Genomic DNA, 20,909 nt, shown 5'->3' with positions numbered 1-20,909 from the left:
CATGATGTGAGTTGTCCATGGGGAGGGAAACATTTTAAAATGGCCCGCCAATCATGTTCACAGAACAAAAGGTGGCAAGGCTGAAGACCATGTGGAAGGGGATTTACATAGAGTAACTGCAGCCAATCAGCCGAGGTCCTATCAGAAACGGATTGTATGTACATAGGGTATAGTCAATGAGGGTGGGGAATAAACACCATATACTGTATGCGTCATCGGTGACGATATTGTCCCTTATAATGTGTTGTTTGCTTTGAACTAACCACTGCACTCCTTGGCAGTTGGGATTACATGCCCATACTGACATGTTTTTTTCTCTTCTGTATAAGAAATAAAACCTTCTTTTCCTTGCAAGAGCTGCAGCAAGCTTTATTCCGTAGAGGATTGTTTTTTACTGTCTGGTTGTTGGTGGTGTGCCTTACAAATTTGGTGACCCCAATGTGATCCCAGACTCCTCTGCAGGGACAGAGGACTCCCAGCCCCACATCCGGAGGGGCCCACCTGCAGTGACCAGTCCCTTGTGCACAACCTGGAGTGGTATACGGGAGCCGGTTTGCCCGGATTCCTGTCTGTTCTTTGGAGTGGGGCACTGCTCCCGGATTGTGCAGGCCATTGACTGAACCCCATGATGGAGGACATGGTAGAGCATGTGGATGTAAGTGCACTTTTTTGCAGGAGAAAACAACATGGGGGGAGAAGGGGGTAAGAGTGACTTTTGGCAAAGGCGGAAGAAAGTGTTGATGCAGCGACTGATGATGTGGATTCTGAGTCGAAAGAATAATGTGGCATTTTGGTTTTCACATATTTTGTATTATTATATGGAATAAGAGGACAATGGAGTAACTGGACTCTTCCCGGTAGAGGGAATGAAGACAGTGCTGTATCATTAATCGAAAAGAGAGGAACAAGGGTAGAGACTGGGCCTGGAATCTCCCTGACCAATATAATGGGGACGTGGGAACGAACAATAGTATTTTGCTGTTTTTGTTTTATTGCTTTTGTTATTGTATTGGTGTGGACCAAGGAGGGGTCCAGGTTTTTTTTGTGTGTGGGGTGTTTGGGAGCAAAGTGGATTGTGGGTGTGAGAGAGCATTAGGCATATTGATCCAAGGTTGAAGTGAAGAGTGAATGAGTGATGTGGAGCATGACAAGGGGAGTGGGTGGGGGTACTGGAACAGGGAGTGGAGGGGCAGGGCAACAGGATGACACAGGCACTGCTGTATTGGAGCCTGAATAAGCAGAAAGTTTCATATTTCAATACTTCTTTACAGGGGCAGCTAAAATGGAGCCGGCAACCCCATTAGAATACATGTGTGCAGCTTCAGCTTTGTATAAGGAGAAGATTTTGAAATACCACCTCAAGTGGCTGGCGGAGACAAGGGGGGAATGTTTGAGTAGTGAGCTGAGTGTTTGGTGTTGGTGCAGGAGTGTTTATCCTGCTAATTGAGCCTCCCTACCATTTCTCTTACTTTGAGGCAGACCTTTCTTGTCTTAAACATAAGCCTCTGTGGAGTGAGCAGAGTGAGCTGAACGTTTGGTGTTGGTGCAAGAGCGTTTATCCTGCTTACAGAGTCTCTCTACCATTTCTCTCACTAGGAGGCAGACCTTTCTTGTCTTAAACCTCAGCCTCTGTTGCGTGAGCGGAGTGAACTGAGTGTTTGGTGTTGGTGCTGGAGCATTTTTCCTGCTAATGGAGTCTCTCTACCATTTCTCTCACTTGGAGGCGGACCTTTCTTGGCTTAAACCTTTGCCTCCACAGAACGAGTGGAGTGAGCTGAGTGTTTGGTGTTTGACAGGCTGGCAGCGTGAGCTCAGGATATATAAACTGTGTCCTTGGAGGCAGGTGAGACTTTGACTGTGTAGACTTATGGCTCGTCTGTGGCATCTGTCGGCTTGATTTGGCATCTCCTTGTAGGTACTTTGTTGAATCATTGGATAAATAGCCTCCTTTTACCTGGATATTTAAACATTTGCCTCTCAGTGTTCTATTCTTTTCCACCGGTTCGGAATGCATGTTTATGATCTGAGAAGTAACAAAACAAGGAATTGTAGCATGAGGCCCAATGTGAATTGTGATCTGGCACAACAATGGACAAGGCAAGGGCCCTACCACTCCATGCTTCAGCAATAGAGACAGTGGGCCTTATTACAAGCATGGGGCTAGCCATGCTCGCTACCAGCCCCGCCACCCACGATTGGGCAATAACCGGCCCATTACAAGATGAATGGGCCGGTAATTGCCCATTCGTGGGTGACGGTATTGCCGGGCTCCGGATCCCCATTCTGCCCTAAAGGGCAGAATGGGGGTGGGGAGCATGGTTGCACCAGCACCTTTGATAACGGTGCTGGTTCAATCACGAGTTCTGCTCGCAGTTGCCGCACAGCCCGACAGGTAAGAACTGGCGGTCTGTCAGGAACCCTCAAGCAGAACTCGTAATGCAGCGGGACGGTATGAATGGTGCCGGTGCCTTACCGGCACCATTCATACCGCTCCTGCCACTATTATAATGAGGCCCATTGTCTTTTCTTATACAGGAGGGAGAGATGAAGGCCGTAAAGATTGTAAAAAAACAGGCAACTCTATTCACCTCTTTTTTCGACCCAATGGAAAAAATGTTGAATAAAGAACTGGAGCGCAAGAGAGTGGAGGTAATAGAAGACCTTGATGCAGATCTCCTGGACCTCAATACCAGCCTAATAGTGGGAAGTAATCCCCCCCTATTTTGAAAGAGCTGGCTACTCAGTAGAGTTCTAGTGTCAGAAATACAGAAAACTCTTCTAATGAAACTCCAATGAATGTGAGTAGGAGAAAGATGTCTACCTCATTGCATCACTCACATAGTTGTGACGAGAATGCTTCAGCCTTTGTAGCATTGAATGTGGTTCTTTCAGAGTTTGTGATTTTGTATGATTTATTTTTTGAAAAGGTGTCGGTACACACTACCCTGTTAAAGGCTTTGACAAACAGTGTTGAAGATCTTGTAATTGAAAATATTAATAGGTCAGTTGGGAGTGATTTTGTCAGTGTTCAGATTTGTGCTTAAGAATGTGCTAATGGTGGTAGAATTGTATCCATTGAGTAAGGTGGACCTGGCCCAGCCGGTCCCACCAAAACATTGGCGGGACACATTATCCCGCCATGGTCACAACCCCGACGGGAGATGCGCCCGCCATTAAGTCAGGCAAGCTGACATTAGTGCCAGCCAGCCTCAGTGACACTGTGGCTGACTGACAGAAGTGCCTTGAGCGAGGGGTCACCAGAGGAAGTTATTGTCCTTTTGTTTCCCCTCCCCAGGTCGTCGAGGTGTCTTTAACCCTCTGCAAACCTGGGTACTCCTTGATATATTTCGAGGTTTATAAAAGATGGCTTGAAAAGTACACAATTCAAGCCATCTTTTATAAAGATTTGCCGACGGACAAAGACACCTCGGGCTTTATCCATCGTCAAAGCTTTATAAAAGATGGATTGAACTGTGTACTTTTCAAGCCATCTATTATAAACCTAGAAATAAAAAGTATGCTAACATTAAGGTATGCAAACAAATATATAAATGGTATATATTTGTGTGAGTACATTACTATAGTTTGTGTACTTTTCAAGCCATCTTTTATAAACATAGAAATATATTACATATTTCTATGTTTTCTAAAATATGCCTTGCATCGTACACACACCATAGTAAGGTATGCATACAAATATATAAATGCTTACGTGCATTTATATATTTGTTTGCGTACATTTCTAAGGTTTGTGTACTTTTTAGGACACGCCCATCCCACAAGCCATGCCCCTAAAGGAGGGCCCCCTCGATTTCTTACCCCACTTAAAGCTTTGATTGTATCCCTTTGTCCTCTGTCACCGCCCAATGATGAACATGTGGATAGTCCTACAATCACAAACTTTGATGAATGTCTCAGTACAGATCTCAGAATGTACTGTGCCGGCGCCATGTAATGTGGCTCCTTTAACTCAAGAGGTCTGTGTGGGGAGAAATAATGAAAACGTGGGGATGGGTTTACCTTCCCGGATTATGCTTGATATAACTTAAGTTGCCGCATGAAACAGGTACTATGAGGCAATAGTGGAGACTCGTGAGGGCATCTTTGTTATCTCATGCCCCTTAAGGAGGTTGGAAACAGCCTAAAAAACAAAGAACCTCCAAGTGAACTAAGTTTATTCTAACTCCTCTAGACAATTGTTCAAAAATGTGACTGTGCCTAAATCTTTTTTTCCTAAACACTCTGAGGAGTGTGCTGGTCCCAGTGTGATTAAGGTTCCACAGGAGGCCAGCATTAATAATCCAGCAGGAAAAGAGGTTGATGGTTCTAGTGTGGTGGCTCTCGCCAGGCCAGCAATGGCCGATAAATCTGCAGAGGAAGGCAGATTGGCTATTAGGACTCTTATGCATGACTTGGGTGGCAAACTACAGTCTGACTTAGCTATCATATTAGAGAGTCAGTTTAAGGAGCACAATCATTAATCGATTAATACATTGGAGATATTCTACAAAGCATTGTGTACTGCTCCTGATATGTATGGCCATGAACATGCGGTGGGTGGTACTTATAAAAGTATGTTCGGTAGGGCTGATGAGGACTCTTATGTTTTGGCACCTCAGAACCCGATGCATGGTAGGCTGTCTACAGGTAATGCTGATGGTTATGATTAAGTCAAAACCTTCCAGCCATCACCATTTTGTTTTGCTAAACTCATCCCGGGTGGGACGGGTATGCCCAGACATGGGTCCCGAGTCTGCCGGGCATAGAGGCCCAAGCTACTCCTGCTGATGACGCCCAACAAGGCTGAAACATATGTGGAGATGCTTGTGTTCTCGTACAGAATGGATGGGACTTAGCAGTTCGGGCTTGACTGCACCTTTTGGGGTAGGACCAAGCCTGATTTGCATATGGTTTTTCCACTTTTGTAATGGCTTGGCAGGCTGAAAAACGATAGTCTGGTGGGTTTCCCAGATCTGTGCCTGTGGTTATGATTAAGTCAAAACTTTCCAGCTGTCACCTTTTTATTTTGCTAAAGTCACCCCGAGTGGGACGAGTATGCCCAGATGTGGGTCCCGAGGCTGCTGGGCCTAAAGACCCAACCTACTCCTCATTGATGACGCCCAACAAGGCTGAAACATGTCTGGGGATGCTTGTGGTCTCGTGCAGAAGGGATGTGACCTAGCAGTTCGGGCTGGACTGCCCCTTTTGGGGTAGGACCAAGCCTGATCTGTATATGTTTTTCCCCCTTCTGTAATGGCTTGGCAGGCTAAAATGCAATGGCCTGGAGGGTGGCCCAGAGATGTGCCCGTGGTTATGATTAAGTTAAAACCTTCCAGCCATCACCTTTTTGTTTTACTGATGGGGACATGAATAGCAGGGGTGGTCCTGGGCCCTTAAGGAAGGTAGACTCTCCTTAAGATCGCTAATGAATCAGGTACCCCTTGTCCTCCTAAAATGTGTCATATGTTCTCGTTGAATGATGAATGTGGTCCGAATGGGCTGAATGTGGTGGTCCATTCTAGGAAGGTTGTGTTTTCTTTAGGTGATATTAACGTTGATACCTTAAGAATGTCTTCTGCTCAAATGGTAACCCATTCGGGTGCCCATGACATCAATAACAATGATATTCCTCCTAAAAGCATGTTGAGAGGGGGACGATCTATGGATAGAGAGAGTCCTTCATCACGTCAAGTAGGTGGAAGCTGGTTGGATGTTTTGAGTGGCGATTGTTCTGTCATTAAGAGTGATCAAAGTAAATTGATCTGTGAACATAATGGGCCTCATCGTGGTTCCTTTCCCATGAACAGCTGTACTATCTTGTCTCTTTTTTCTGTGATTCCATGCCTTAAACCTATTAATTCCAGGGACATCACATATGTAGAATTTATATACAATGATAGATTTGCTATTGTTGCTTTGGAAATGGTAACAGTGAGAGCCCATGATCTCATCTTGAGCGAATTAGAATTGCTTAAGTGTTTTGGGGTGCAGGTCTCATCATGTAGGAGTAAGGAATTTGATGTGGGTAAACCAGATGCCAAAAGTAAGGATTGTAACATCAAGTTCTCAAAGGGGGCACCGTCTGGGAGAACAATGTGGTGGTTGCCAGGGGATGCACAGCAGGAAAGGGATACATTGGACTTGTCTTGGATTAATGCGGCGATAAATACAAAGCCGGGGAATTCCTCCCTTTGATGTATGTCTTGTATGTCTTGAACAAGCAGTATTGTCTCTTATCTCCTGGAATTCGAGAGGACATTCCTGTCTATTAACAGAACCAGAATTGGGAAGTCTCCGTAAGAGCTTCAGCATTATTCTAATCCAGGAGACCTGGTTGGTTGGTTGCCCTCTGATCGATGGATATGTTGTTCATTTTCAAACTGCTCAAACAGGGTTACTAGGTCGTCCGGCAGGGGTGCTCCTGATTGCTATACAATCTAGAATTATTTGTGCTCCTGTCAAAAAGGTGGCAATGTAGAAGGGTGCCCTGGCCATCTCTGTTCAGTAAATAATCTCATGTGGAATTGTCTGATAATTAATATCTATTGGAATGAGGGGATGCGTCCCCTGATGGAATTCCTGTCTATATAGGAAAGTCAGATTCTAAATTGGTTGGATGAGAAAGGGAATGAGCATATTATTTTAGCTGGTGTTTTGAATCCAGATTGCTTATCCTGCTCTGTAGTGACATTGATGGGTGGTTGCCGGGGTGAAAAGTGTTCTAAAAAGTGCAATAATGGGAAAATGTGGACACATATACTTACTTATTTGGGTTTAGTTATGCTCAATTGACATAAGTCAGGAGATTGTCCTACTAGGCAACTTTGGAAGAATTGTACCCTGCACTCTTTAATTGATTATGTGTTTGTAGATACTGCGATGTATGCCCTCTGTATTTATTTCCATATGAAGATGACTGATGCGAGTGATCAAATATGCTTGCATTCGCCTCTGTACTTCTGTAAAGTCTAATGAAGTTATGACAGCTGTCCGCTTGAGGGTAAACCAGGGTAAACATAGGCTGTGCATAAATAATGGTGCATTGAAGGCTCTTAATGTAAACTTGGAACAGGCTTGGAATGTTAGTACTTTGGAATGGAAGTTCAGTATTATTAATGTAGAAACATTCCATGATTATTTGACAGAAACAATGGAGAATGCCCTTAATAGATCGGTTGTTACTAGATGAAGGAAAACCATTGCTCATTATCATACCCATAATTTTGACAACATTGTGGTGTAGTGTAAGACGTTGCTTAGGCAAACTATTAGATTCATATTAAATGGTAAAGAACCCTTAGAGATGAAGATGGGTTTAATGAAAACTGCTAGTCATAGAGTTATTATGCTGCCAAATGATGGTGAGGAAATGCTTCTATCAATGAAGAATGGTAGTTCCTCTGACTTTTGGTAGGTTATTATTGCTTTGGAAAATACTCAGACCTCCCTTCAACCGATATCGAATGATGCCTCAATCAGACATTTTAAGACAACCTATTGGAATTATCCTGTGGGTCTTAAATAGGTTATTCTGCGGAGGAAGACCTGACTAGCACTTAGACTATTCATTTGGATATGGTGATAGAGGCTGTAAGGAGGGCTAGGTCTTCTAGGACCACCGGTCCGAATGGGCTGAATAATGAAATGTTAAAGGCAGCTTGTGATGTATGGGCATCCTTGGTTTGGTTTTTCAAAAGATACTTGTCAAAGGAGTCCTGCCGGAATCTTTGCATGCATCTTATGTATTGCTTATATTTAAAAAAGGGGATAGCCTTAATCCATGTAATTATAGGCCGTTGATGATTATGGATGCCGATCAAAAAATGTTTGCATCCGTTCTCTTAAAACATCTTGATGTATGGGCATATAAGGCGGACAGAATGAAGAAATTACAGGTTGGCTTCCACAAGAATCAGGGTACCCCGTTGAATGGTATCTTGGTTAGATTGTTACAGGATGCCACCTGGAATAAAAATAAGAAATATGAACATATGTATGTGGCCTACATGGACCTTACTGCAGCATTTGACTGTGTGAATAGAAAACCATTATTGAAAATATTGTCCTAGTGGGGGATTCCTCACGGCTTGTTGAGACTGTTAACACTGTTGCACAGTGATTACTTCATTCAGGTCAGATTAAGTTATGAGGGGTTATTGTCTCAGAAAATGGCCTACGTCAAGGGTGTATCTTGGCACCATGAGCCTCATTACAGGTCTGGCGGAAACCCCGCTGGTGCTACTGCCGGTTGCCGCTGGACCATAATAATTTGCCCGCGCCTGACTTCCAAGTGCCACTGGCTCATTACGAATCCGGCGGCCCAGCATGTAAGGCACAGGTAAAATGTAAGTCCTCATTCCCATAGAGTCCTATGGGACTCTATGGAAGTGTGGGCACAGAAGCGCCGGCAGCGTTACTAACGGTGCTGTTGCTTCCGTGAAGGGTTTGCCTACCGTGAACGCTTGCCCGGCAGGGTCAGACCTGTCGGGCACAGCGGCTGTGTCAGGCAAACACGTTGTTTGCTGGTCCGGAACTTACTAGCACCCTTGTTTCCGGACCAGCACAATTGTAATGAGGCACCATGTCTTTTCTATTTGCATTTATCTGATCTGGCTGAGGTTTTAGCTCCTGTGAGTTTCACTCCGCGTAGATTTTCACTGCTTAGCTTTTTTGTCTGGCTACGCTGATGGCATTATGTTGTTTGATACTACACCCATTGGCCTACAAAGATTGATTATTGCCTTTGCTTCCTATGTCCAAAACAACTTTCTTTCTATAAATCCTGAAAAAAAAGAAAAATATTGGACTTTTCGTCTAGAAAAAAACCTAATCACTTTAGCTGGTAGCTGGGTTTTCAGAAGTTGACTGCCGTGGAAAATATTTTGTTTTTGGGATTCCCCATTATTAATAAACCATCTAAAGGGGAAATGTATGTAATTTTAAAAGCAAAGGCAGAACGCTTGGATCCGCATATGCGGGTAATGAAACGGAAGTACTGTAAATCCTCATTCAAGCCTCTGTTGCCATTTTACGTGGGAAAAGTCATACCTAAATCAATGTTTGGAATAGAGATAATGCCCATGTGGGTGATTGAGAAAGTGGAGACGCTTGAGGTGCTGATTTGGAGGAAAGCGTTAAATCATCCTAATTGTGTTCCCATTGCGTTTATACAATATGAGCTGGGACTGCAGTTGCTAACGGCTAGACTATGTTGGAAGGTAATTTGTTTAGTGTGGACATTTTTACATCCACCTAAAGTGTTGATGTATGAAGATATGCAAACAATACTAGACAAAGACACTAATGAAACTACATGACTCTTACTTTCTACATGTACAAATATTATTGATAATCTGGGATTTACTATCCAGATGATCCCTACAGATATTATGGGGATTAAGCTAGCAATATGTAAGGTTGATTGGTGTGAAACTATCTATACTATGCATAGTTCCTTAAATCACCTGCAATGTGACCATAAGTGTGCTGGTTCTTTACCCAAATATAATAGTCTTTCTCCCAACTGTATAATTTGTGATATGTGTATGCGATTCAGAATTTTGTACCTAAAAGGGAGATCAAAATTAAATAGGGTTTGCTTAACCCGTCCTTTGTAACCTGTCTCTATTGTAGGGATGTGGACTGTATTGAGATTTTGAAGCATGTTGTGGTTAATTGCCCTGCACTGCATTTCAAAAGGATGACATATTTTAGACATATGATTTTTAGGAATAATTTTGTTGATTGTGATGTTTTGTGTTCTTATCTTGTGCATAGTCACTCTTAGCAAGCACTATTCGCACTTTTCCAAATTATGAATGTTATTCAATTGAAATTGGATGATGATTTTAAATAACAGCTGTATTTTATTTGTTTTTCCTTTTGATGAAATCTTCCCATGTAATTGTTTTATTGTCTCGTATTTATTTTCTTGTATTTTTTTGATGTATGAAAAGTTCACTTGGTGAACTGTAGCACAATAAAAAAAAAGAAAGAAGGGTCAAACCTTGGCCACAGCACGGAACGTATAACCAGGAGAATCTAGGCCACATGTTTAAATTATTGTCAAAAAAAAGTTAAAGAATAGAAAGGAAGTATTTGAATTTTGGAAATGGTAGAAGACTTAGAGGATGTTCCCCTGGGTCATGCAAAGACATTAGCAGGGCCTCCAGCATCATGTTTCCAGACCACGCTCACTGTCCCGTCTGTTCCAGAAACCCCTGCCCCACCCACACGAGAGCCAACAGCACAACTACCACCAGGTACACCATAGTTCCCATTAGGATGTTACCCTACCCGTGCAGCCTCGGGGTACACCAACCAAGTGTACATTCCTCAAACCGCCACTTCCTCACCCCCTCAGTCACCACAGACCCGGTTTCAGAATCTTCCAAACCACATTGCATCGTCAGCGGTACGGGGGCATGAGCAGGGGGGGGCAAGATCAGAAACCACCAAAAGAATTAGAGAATGAGTTGAGAAGGACACAGGAGAAGTTGGCAAGGCTGAGGATGAATAGGTGGAAGGGGCAGAGGGCACCTAGTGGCCAGGAGACATATTGTTTAGGATTAATAGTACTGCTATTACGGATGTGCACATCGAGAATGAGACAGCAGGGCGAACAAGACCATGGACAGGAAGTTTGGAGTACATGATGGTGCAGTTGGAGGATGAGATGGGAGGAGAACCATGGGATGAGGAATGGGATATGGTGGACGAGGTAGAGGAAGGGGATGATCCACCCCATTTGATGGAGAATTTGTGGGGGCTCTGGTTGTGGAATCGGTACAGGTGTGTGGCAGTGACAAAAGGCAAACAGATTGAGAACAGGAAGGTGAAAAAGGTGATGGGGATGCAGTTCCCCATGTTACATAAAGGACCTGTGAGGGCCCAGTATGCACCATGGCCGCACATGTCTAAAAATAACCTGATTAAGGCTCTGCCATCCCTCACGGCAGGTGTGATGGAATGGATTTACACGTTAAAAAAAAAAACGGCTGTATGTGATTTCAAAAGTTTATTTTTTTGCAATAGTAAGGGACCAGGCAGAGGACATCTAGGTGAAAGCAGGGTAACCCAGAGTTGCAGATAGCGGATGATATTCATGATGCAGCCAACTTTAATGACATCAGTGCACAGGTGTGGGTGACTTTGTGACACACCTACCCCACACCCCAGATCTTCAGTCAATCATGCAAGGGACAATGAGGGATGATGAAGATCCTGCCCAGTATATATTACAGATGCAATTAATGTGGAGGATGAAGGTTGGAGAGTCCTGGGATCGATTAAGGAGGTGCAAAAGGCCCCTCAACATGATAGTGGGGATTGAGGCAAATTAGTGGGCAGAGATACAGTCCATAATAATACATCATTGCAAATGGCTAAGGGCAAAGGGGATGGAAACGGCCCAATAAATACTAATAGAGGAAGCAAAACTAGTGCAGAATAAGCTAACAAAGATATCAGTAGAAGGGGCTGAAGTAGCAGCATTACAGGATGCGCAGACAGAGCACAGAGCAGTACAGGCAGACGTGAGGACGACACCTACATGGGTTGGAGCATACGAGTGGAATGGTGGGTTCCAACTGCAGTATCAGGGGTGTCTCCAGGGAAGGTACCCATGTGGGCGATGTGGGTTTGCAGGGTCCCGAGAGGGGGAGGTGACTTTGGGGACTAGGGCCTAGAGGGGGAAATACAGTATATTGCGGGACATGCAGGAGGATGGGGCATTGCTCACAGGAACGTAGGAGTAGGCCAGAGGTTATCTATAATGAGATGTCCCCATATGCCCCAGGAGCACTGGCTCCGTACCCACAGCCCTATGCACATACACCACCGACCTCCACTGTTTCCGCAGCTGCATGCACCAGTTCCCAATGGCCCAGATCCTTATGCAGAGCATCCTACCCTGCAGCAAGCACCTCAAATATCCAACAGTAAAGCAGTTCCCCATGGCCTTCTTACACACTACCGAGAGACTAGCGTGATAGGAGCGAATCCTTTCCTCTTCCCGGGGACAAACACATATACAGATTAGGATAGGCCACAGAGAGCCTTAGCATGCCCCGTCCTGTCATCCACTGCCAATGCAGAAGAGGAACCCTTGGTGGGTGTGGAGATAGGCGATAAACCCTTTATTTTCATGGTGGACACAGGTGCAACTAAATTGTGTATCAGCGAGGGGCACTTCGCATTCTCAGGTGAGGTTATAGACATGCAGGTTTTCTCTGGGGCAGTGAAATCGGTTCCGTTTACTGAACAATTGGCCATCAATGTGGGGGCAAGGTGATATGAGCCTCGTTGATATTTCTGACAACGTCCTCTGTCAACCTGTTAGGACAAGACATGCTCAACAAGCTGAACATGACTATCTCCTTTACTGAGAGAGGAGTGGTGTGCTCAGACTCAGGAATGGGACACATAAGGGCGATGGTGGTCATTCATGTATTGGGGAGCGAGACGGCAGCCTGTGGATCCCAATCCACTGAGATTTGTTCATGTGTGTGGTGACAGTGTTGTTCAAATCAATCCACCCAAGTGGGTAATGGTTGCTGGTGAATACCCTCCGACTTCCTATTCAGACCCGCCCAGCTTCAAGAACATGTAGCAGGGACCATCCTTACCTTAGATATAAAAGAGGTGATGTTGTTGAAGAATAGAATTGTCTTAATAGGGACAGAAACAGATGGAGGTGAGTGGCACACAGTACTGTGCATAGAACCAGCCCAACCATTGAAAGAAGTAACAGACACTGACTTCTTTGAGGACAATGATGATGATGGCGAGATAGTACTGGCCCTGTCCATTCCCTGCAAGATCATGATACAGTATCCCCAGGTCCCATGTCCAATGGGTGTGGCAGAGAGTATCCCATCCTTTGCCCAAGAAGGTCTCGCCCAGCTACCTGACATTCTGTGGATGACCAATACACATAACGCAGGACATCTGCAGAGCATTGCTCCTGTCCAAATTACTCTTAAACCAGGAGCAGTATTGCCGCTACTGTAATCGTACCCAGTGTCCAAAGAAGCAGAGGAGGGAATACATTACAACATCACTGCACTCTTAGCCCAAGGGATGATTGTACCTTCTAACCCTCCCTGTAACACAGCCACATATCCCATCAAGAAATCAAAAGGATCTAGTTGGAAGATGATTCAGGATTCATGCCCTCTGAATGACATAGTGCAAGCTGAGTTTCTGGTAGTGCACAATCCCATGACAATACTATGCAACATACCCACAACGCTGACTCACTTTAGTGCCATTGACTCAAAAAAATCATTATTTTTGGTCCCATTGCATCCTGACTCCCAACATCTCACAGCATTTGTCCATGGTGAGAGGCAGTTCCAACATACAAGGTTACCCAAGGAATACAGTGAGTCCCCCAGTATCTTTAACAGGGTTCTCTACACATGGATTTGGGGAGCATACACATGCCAAGCACCATCATTCAATACATAGATGATGTGTTAGTGTATAGTGTCATTGAACAACAGTGCAGGGATGATTCCATCACCCTATAATAATTGCTCGCTGACAAGGGTTACAAAGTGTACAGGGCGTAGCTGCAGTCCCGTCAACCTCGGTCAACTAATTACTGTTCATGGTAAGAAAATACCACCTGAACGTGCTGTAGCAGTATGCAGCACACCTCAACCAGTGACAGTTAAGGACATGCAGACATTCCTGGGGTTGTGTAATTATTGCAGGGCATGGCTTTCTGACTACATGACATACACCCAACCACTGCTGCATGCACTTAAAGACGGCCAGGAGGCAAAAAGTACAAACACATTGATGGAGGAGATGCTCACTAGTTTCCAATAATTGAGAAATGTTATTGGCACTGCCCCATTCTAGCAACTCCTAACTACACAAAAGACATCTACCTCTTTTCACATTCAGATGGGCAGATGATGACATCAGTAGTAACCCAGAAAAGCATGCTAGGCCATAAGCCCTTGGCATACTACAGCGGCATGTTAAATTCAGTTATGCAGGGCAAATTTCTGTGTGAGCAAGCTCTAGATGCAGCAGCTTTTGCTATAGAGAAGTCAGCTATGGTTATGATGGGGTGTTCAGTGACATTGTTTCTTTGTTTGTTTGTTTTAATATTTGTAAAGCGCCAGACCCGGGGGTATCAGGGCGCAGAAATCAGTAAGGATATTTTCAGCTTGGTTACATTGCTGTACAGTAATAATATACACTAATAATATAAATATAAATGCAGAAGAACATATATACAGAGAGTGCGATGTGCAGTTACACAATGTGAAATATAGGCAATTGTCAGAGTTTATCCGTATGTACACAAGACTAACAGGTCATTGGAGGGGAAGATGGAGGTGGATTAGCGGTCGTTTTCCTTGATCCAATGTACATTGTATGTACGCAGTATTTGTCATCTTGGAATAATCAAAATCTGCCCTGACCACACAGAGCAAATCAGCCTACTAGGTTATACTATCCAGCCCTAACATTCGCATAGTACAGTGTAAAACAGTGAATCCAGCCAACTTTTTAACAGAAACAATTACTGACACTGACAAGGTGCACTACTGTGCCAACTATGTGGGCCCTGATGATGACATTGCAAAAGTGCAAGAGTATGCCCTTGATGACAGTGAAGTGTTCTTTATTGACAGGTCAGCGACTACTGACAAAGAGACAGGTAAGAGACAAACTGGGGCCCAAGTGGTCCATTTAGTGGACAAAGAATATAAAATACTAGTACAAAAGAGGTTCCCAATGCATTACTCAGCACAAGCAGCTGAACGTATTGCATTGATTGAAGCTCTAGAGGCATCACAGTGCTGCCAAATGACAATATATTTTGACTCGGCTTACGTCACAACCACAGTGCACTCAAGGTTGTCTCGATGGAGAAGAGGGGGATTTAAAAGGGCAGATGGGTCCCCAATGCAACACACTACTTTGTTGGACAGACTCATGTATGCTCTGTTGCATCCCATTCTAGTAGCAGTAGTGAAATGTGACACTCACATGAATAAGACTGATACCATTTCTCTTGGGAACAATGAAACTGACACTGCAGCAAAATGGTCAGCCTGTCTCCCAGTGCCAAACGTTTCAGAATACTCTGTGACTGTGAGTATTAACCAAATAATTGAATTAAAAGGCAGAGCACCACAAGATGAGAAAATGTTATGACAAAATAGAGGGTGTGAGCAATTCCCCACATACCTTATATGGCGGCAGGGCACTACATGTAAGGTGGTAATGCCCCACGAGTTGATAATTGTTGCGCTTAAGCAATTTCTCTATTCCTTCCATGTGTTGAAGCAGCATATCGCTTCGGACATACAGGAGGATTGGTATGTGCAAAACCTACAAGAGTTAGTAAATGTCTTCATATCAAACTCTGTAATATGCCAAACATACAATACTGGGAAAACAATATGGACATTACGAGGTACAGTACCTCACCCCAGCAGGCTATTTCATGAACTCCACATTGATTATGCTGATATGGGGGAACAGTGCAACACCTTACGTTATTGGTTTGAGGCTTGTAAATGTACACACCTAGACACCAAGCCTGTAGCCAAATATCTAGTGAGTGAATTGTTTCCCCAGTGGTCAGAGTGTGAAGTGTTAAAAACAGATAATGGCACACACATCTTTAACAAGCTACTTAAGGAGATAACGACTCTGCTAGGCATCAAGCATAAACTGTGTTCCATTTATCACCATCAAGCCTATGTAATTGTCAAGCAAATAAACAGCATCTTAATGGCTAAACTGTCTAAACTCTGTGTCACCCTCAGAAAGAACTGGGTCCATTGTTTGCCCTTGGACCGTTTTAGCATGCAGATGCAGCCCTGTAAGGACCACTATATCTCTGCTCACAAAATAGTGATGAGACAATGCATGCATGTGCCAGTATTACCAGTTTAAAGTGCCTCCAATGCTCGTAGGGCTGCATCCATTTTGGGGGGGGGTGAATTTAAAATGTTCTCTCTGCATTGATGAAGTCAACAAAACAATTTGCACCACAGTGATCAGAAGATTAAAACAGCGCTGTACCAGAATCTATGAGCTTGCCACCAAACTAGCTGGCCCCAAGGGACAGAGTGTATGTGAGAAATGTTGTCCGCAGGTGGAGTGAGCAGAGGTACAACAGCCCATTCACTGTCATGTATGCCACTCCATTTGAAAGAATTGCGGTATTGGGTACGTCTCTCAGTTGTCCGGCGGTCTCCCCATACAGAATCTCCTATGCCTGAAACAGAAAAACAAGGTCCTCTAATATCATGACTGTCATAGCTTCTATACATGTACAGAAGAGTATGGCACTTTGTTGATTTTATGCTGAATTGAGTTCTGGACATTGTGTTTTTGTATTTATAGCATAATATATCTTACATCCTCATCAACGATCATACCGCATCACAGCACAACAACCTCAGCTCACCCAGCTATTCAACCGCACCATCGGCTCCTTGGAAGGGCAACTTCTACAATGTTTACTGAATTTTTGCATATAATTACTACTGCACTTGCCAAGTTAACAAGTACTTTTCAGAAGCCAAAATATTTCATGGGTCAGAGTTTTTACAAACCTCTAATCACTTTTGCAGGGCAATGAATATGTTGATATATGTATGCTTTTGTTTTATTTTATGTGTTAGCACTTATACACTTGACCAAGTTATATGGTTGAGACAAATAAAGAGGGGGTAATAGAGGGTGTCTGTGTAAATATGGGATGTGATCTTTTGGGGATGGTACACTTCAAACTAATGTCCTTTTTGATGATCTTATTAATGTACAGTGAATATAGGTAATCAATACGGTCAGAGAGAAAAGCGGGTGGATGAAGAAAAGGAATATGACCAATAAAACGGGGTTGGATTAGATGCAATGGCTGATGTGCACCATCCAGAATTTAGCATTGTGTGGTACAGTCACATGCAATCAGTTTGGAAACAGAGGGCAAATGAAAGCTGCTATGTCTGCTCCTTGATCCCCCATGAGTTGGGAGCACCCAAAATGTTAGTGCCTAAAGGAATGCTATCTCTAGAAGACCACTGCTTAGTTCATCTAGGGCTATGTCTGGTCTTCAGCTTGTTCCAGAGGCAATGAATGCAACTTGTGTTGATGGACAGAGATGAAGCAAAATGCGCCAAGAACAACAAAGACCGAAAATGCGAACCATACCCACTATTAAGAATAGAAGGTGTGCTGCTTGTATCAGATAAATGGCAAAAGGCAGAAGTGAAATGCTGGCAGGGAGACTGGTGGATTTTGACAAAGAAGTAATATGGGACTTTAAAAACAATAGGCTCACCATAAGGGCCACGTATGTTTGGAAACTGGCATGGATAGAAACCAAAGAAATGCCTGTGAAAGTGCATAACCTAAAGAGTACCAGCTGTGATATCAAGGGCTCAGAAATATTCCACTGGGAACCAACAGTAAATGCAACAAGCCTTTGTACATTCCAGATCTAAACAAGGGTACTGCAGCCACATGGACATTTACTAGGTGTGCGGCCAGCAGGCATAATTGCATCTCCACCATCATGGAGAGGCACATGCTCATTGGTGACACTTCATTCAGCTATACTTGTTGTCCCTTAAGCACACCTAAAGATAGCACAAACTCCTGATGCAACCCAGTCGCGATAACAAAGACAGTTTAGTGGAGATGGATGGGCACTCGTGCTGGGGCCTGTCTCTGTCTCACGCTCTTTGGAGAGCACATTCTTCGGGAAAGATACTAAAAATTTGCAACATTACACGGCTGGACTTCTGTGAGAACAAGGCTCTTTTGGAGCTGGTCTGGGGTGGTGATGGCTTGGTCCCTCGGAGTGAGATGCTGGGGATGGGAGAGCTGTAGTTTTACAGAGAGATGGTTTGGGGTCTAGTCTGATACAAAATGGTTTTTCATTGCATGGGCATAGGCTATGTTATACGTATAATTCTTTATGTTATATTGTGAAGGTATGTACCGTGAGGGTGGGGTCCCCCTTGGCTTACTCCAGGATTTTTTACCTCGGCTGCAAAGACGAGGGTTGGAAGGACCATCTCCTTCCCAACATTCCCCCCTTTTGTTACTCCTAAAGTAACAAATACCCTCCCCAGGTATTTCTTCTTTCATTAGCCCTTATTTCTGCTTCTTCCCATGCAGGGCTACCTTTTATAGGCATCCAGGCTCTGCACACACTTCTCAAACTGTCCCCACGTCGTTCATATTCTTCCTGGGTACAGGGCATATATATATATTTACACCCCCATCCCCATCTATGTCCACCCTCGCCTCTTTGTGTTTTTCAAGATCCTGTGCTTGTGTGATAGTAGTATGATAGTAATGTTCCACCTCATCCCTGGTGTGGTATATTGCCACCATACGGTATTTGGGCTCATTCCTATCACCAGTCTGTATTTGGGCTTCATTAGTATCATAATGCACCTTGTTATTACTATTTCTACTAACAATAGTCACCATCATCATTGCACTATTAGGAACTGCCTTTGCACAGCATCGAAGCCCTAGCTAGCACACAGAAGAGGAGCAAGATGAACAAAATGACAGGTATCACCATCTTCATGATTTTTCCCAGCCATGAGGGTACCCAGTTGAGTGCCATTGTAAACCATTAATTTACTTGTACTCCTCCTTCTTTTTTCATTTTTACACCAAGTTCATGCAGTGCTTCAATCACATGTGATAGTGTCCCATTTTCAGCGTCTGCAGAAGGTATGAATGTGCAACATGAACTCCCAATCTTTTTGCAAACACCGCCCTCCATAGTAGTGAGGAGGTCAAGGACGTAGCGGTTTTACATCGTCATGAGCCGAAGTGCTCGCAGTTCCACTTTGATGACGTTGAAACCTTCCTCTGTGTCATTTGCCAGCTGGATGCGCTTTCACCGAACGATCTACAACCATTTGGCGATCGCTCTGGCCTGAATACTGGGCACGAGAGTTGCAAAGAATGTCTCTGCTGAGTTGAGAAGTTTGTATTCGTCTGGGACTTGTGCCAGCAAATTGGATGAGCTTTGAGACATGTAGTTCAAGGAGCGTTTTTTTGAGAACAGGTGATCGTTTCGCTCTTCTGCTGATAGTATTCGAAAGATGGGGGGGTGGCACTGTGGGTGACGTCTTTAGTCTGTGGTGGTGCCATTTGTCCATCAGCGGGCACAGCTCCCCCCTTTAAGTGCTCCTCTGGTATGTCCAACAGTGCAGAATGTAATTTTGCAAGCACGCAGTAGCCCCTACAGGATGGTTGAAGGTGCAGGTACACATTTTTCTGCAAACCCAGTAATAGTCCATTAGGGTAACAGTGTCTTTCGGTAATTCTGGAATGATGATCGTTCTGTTACAATGTTTGTTAGAGCCCATAGACACATTCCCTTCACTGTAGAAACACAGTTGATAGCTTTCTTACTGCTGCACCTTCATTGGTTTTTCGAGAGCAATGACCCAAGTTAACTTTGTGATGTGGTCTGTCCATACCTGTGCACACTTTCTCTCGACAAAGTCCAATGTATTGTCCATAAGGCCACAGAGCCCTTCTGCTTTGCACATAAACATTGATTCCTGCCATTTGCTGTCCACAAAGCTCATGCCATCTATAGCTAGGAATGGTTCTTTGAAGCATTGAGTGTCTTTTGATCCTTTCTTGCATTTTCTCTCGTCTGGTGGTAGGAGTTTCATTTTCACTGTGCGCGCCTGAAATGTGCTCTTTATCCTACATAGTGCAAGGTGGATGAGACATTGTGACTCCACTATGGATACCTCTTGAGGTACAAGGACCTTAGGCACCCGAGACGCATGCAGTATTAAGGAACACACGTAGCAGCTCCCATTGGTTGTTCAACTTACCGTGGCACTCGTGTTCGAGTACCAAATGTTAGACTGCCTGGGATGACGAAGGTCCTCCACTTTATCTCACCCTGAGCCGTGGTAAGCATCATATTTACATTGACGTGTCTCCCTCATTTTCCTTTTATTACACAATATAGATTGTCGTTTCCCTGTCAAACCTCTACACAGTCTGTCGTTGTTGCATAGTGATCTTTGGACATTTGTGGGTAACAGCTGAACCATTAAGCTACTGCACAACGTAGATTGGGAGCTACTACACGCAGCATTAGTGGTGGCCAACATTATAGGTTGCTTACTATACATTGGGGAAGCATCAGTATTAATGTTTGCATCAATGTTCACATTTGCTGGCTGATATACCATAGTGGGGAAGAAGGAACTTAATATCATCTTGGGCACTGGGTTAAGTAACACATCAAACATTTCATCAACCGTTGAGGTAGATATTATGCTTGGTTGTGAGGTAGCATGTGGAACTGTAAACATGGTGGGGGGTGGCAGCATGACATTCAATGCATCATATATGTTTTAAGTTCTATTATTCACAAATAATACATTTTCTGGGGTGACTCTGGTTGCATTCTTGTCTAAGCTTGTTATGTTTAACAACATATTGCTGCTTCGCCTCCACCCCCCTTCTTTTATATGGGCCCACTAAATAAAAGCAGTACCCTAATAAATACCTAAAATGAACATTGTAATTGTAAAAGATATTGCTACAAAGTGCAACCCACAGTGATAACTGTAAGCTTGGGTTACACTTAAATTATTCCTACTGCTATCTAACTGAGCATTAGCATTGAGTGGTATTGTTAGGCAAGGTTGTATGCAGTGCCCCGTGGGAGACTGAACCAGCATTGTCCTCTTGGCAATAGTTAACCCAACCTTTGGTATAAGCATGTACTAAACAAGTTGGTAGAGTGACTGAGCAGCCAGGATTATCTCAAGAAGGGTCAATGTGAACTGTAGGGTTTTAACACGGAGGTTCACAGTGACAGTTATTCAAATAAACACTTATACACAAGTTTTCTTGATTAAGCAATTATT

This window comes from Ambystoma mexicanum, chromosome 2q (assembly GCF_040938575.1).
Source record: "Ambystoma mexicanum isolate Mex_15411 chromosome 2q, UKY_AmexF1_1, whole genome shotgun sequence".
NCBI lineage: Eukaryota > Metazoa > Chordata > Amphibia > Caudata > Ambystomatidae > Ambystoma > Ambystoma mexicanum.
This window is presented reverse-complemented; position numbering follows the sequence as displayed.